Source organism: Crocuta crocuta, unplaced genomic scaffold, assembly GCF_008692635.1.
Source record: "Crocuta crocuta isolate KB4526 unplaced genomic scaffold, BGI_CrCroc_1.0 scaffold31, whole genome shotgun sequence".
Taxonomy (NCBI): domain Eukaryota; kingdom Metazoa; phylum Chordata; class Mammalia; order Carnivora; family Hyaenidae; genus Crocuta; species Crocuta crocuta.
This window is the reverse complement of record NW_027528362.1, coordinates 1,429,009-1,431,026: the sequence shown is the minus strand read 5'-3', so window position 1 is coordinate 1,431,026 and position 2,018 is coordinate 1,429,009. Positions and strand designations below refer to the sequence as shown.

General features: G+C 43.2%; 1 non-coding gene across 1 annotated transcript; it reads right to left on the bottom strand.

Moving 5' to 3' along the window:
- Positions 1-732: 732 nt before the first annotated feature.
- Positions 733-836, bottom strand: LOC144223319 (U6 spliceosomal RNA). The gene has a single exon (XR_013332665.1). It is a non-coding gene; the product is annotated as a U6 spliceosomal RNA (small nuclear RNA).
- Between the last annotated feature and the right edge of the window lie 1,182 nt (positions 837-2,018).

The window sequence follows — 2,018 nt, the reverse complement described above, 5'->3', positions numbered from 1 at the left end:
AGTGTTTCCGCTGTTGCAACAAAACCACAAGAGATATACAGGTGTAAGCTTTGAATTCTGGCTTATGTAATTTTGGGGATGCCACCTAAGAGATGAATGTTCTTATATTTGCATTGAAAACTGGTATTGCACTGTGTAAAGACTATTGGTTAATTTGATGCTAATCATTTAAAATGTGATTTTTCTGGGGTGGTTCAGTCAGTTGAGTGTCCGACTTCAACTCAGGTCATGATCTCACAGCGCATGAGTTCAAGCCCTGTGTTGGGCTCAGTGCTGACAGTGTGGAGCCTGGAACCTGCTTCAGATTCTGTGTCTCCCTCTGTCTCTGCTCCTCCCCCCCACACTCTGTCTTTCTCTCTCTTTCAAAAATAAATAAACATTAAAAAATTAAAAAAATTAAAATGTCAATTTTTCTGATTTAGAATGACATTAAAGAGCAACAAACAAACAAAACAAAACAAAGACAAAAAAGAAAAAACCCAAATACCATGATAAATCAAAAGGAGACCTCAGAAGAAAGGGGAAAAGCCTTGTATTTTAATACCTNCAGGGAGGAGAGGGGCCGAAAGAGAGAGAATCTCAAACAGGCTCCAGGCTCAGGGTGGAGCCTGACCCCACGACCCTGGAATCAAGACCCGAGCTGAAATTAAGTCAGTCGCTCACCGGCTAAGCCACTCAAGTGCCTCTGTTTCAATGCCTTTCAAGGCAGTTTTTCTCCTCCGATTTCTTTCTTTTTTTATGGAGCGCTTCACAAATTTGCATGTCATCCTTGTACAGGGGTCATGCTAATCTCTGTGTGGCTCCAATTTTAATATCCAAGCTGCCAAAGCAAGCATTCTACTACTTTTTAAAAAAGAAGCCCCACACTTTCATTCTGTCACGGACCCTGCAAATTATATAGCTGACCCTGCTCAAGGCCTCCTATGTGCACAGATGTGTTGTACAAAAAAGAGACTGCTGTCAATGTCCACTCTGGGTGACAATGTCAGGAAAGGACAATGTCAAGGGCTCAGCCTAGCCACGGGTGCACGCATGATAAGAAGGCTTCCCCTAAGCTGCTCTTTGGTCATAACTGCTCTGCAGAGTTGCTTCTCAGGAGAGAAGCTTCTAGCACTGGCCTCCATCTTCACAGGCTCCCACTCCTGCTCTGCCCATATGGGCATCACTGTAGCACGAACACAGAGACTAAAGCATAGCATGTTTGAAAGCCGTTATGAGAGAACACCAATACTTCCTTTTCAAATAAATATACAATAAAATTACCAAATATGGATGTATCCACCCAGCGTATGTGCTGCTGGAGAGAGCGCTGGATGTATTTTTTAAAAGAGTATCCCTTGGAGATTTTGGCGATCCAATTGCCCCTAGTTAAAAATAAAATAAAACAGAAAGGTCAGCTCTGGAGACTCAAAGGACATGTAAAACCACAGGACCAGTAATCGGCGTTTGGCATGGCCAGGCGGGTTAGGGGGGATGGCAAAGGCCAGGCGCAGACCACTTTTGAGGATGGGGCAGAGAGGTGGGAGCCATCTGTTCTCAACGTGTAGACCAACCAAATGGAGCATGTGTGTTTCCTCAGTTATCACTGGACAGTGTTGAGGATTTCACAAGAGTCTGGATACGGTTAAACTCACAATTGGGATTAAAGCAGGATTTACAGTTACAAGGGATTAGAATTAGTTTTGTGATTTAACGAACTATCAATCTGGTATAATTAGGAAGGGAGGAGCAAGAAATAGCTTAATGACTTCATCTGGCAATCGCACATCAGTGCACATAGCAGGAGGGGCTGAGTCTCGAGGACAGTCTATGGAAAGTTGGAGAAAGGAAGAAACCGCTTCTTTAGCTAACTCACCTGTGTTTTTCTAAACGTGAGCACTAAGATGATTAAACACGACGCTATCTTTACATCCCATTCCATTTCAATCTCCTCTTTTTTTTTTTAATATTTTTATTTATTTCTAGGAGAGAGAAAGAGACAGCGTGAGCAGGGGAGGGTCAGAGAGAGAGAGGGAGAC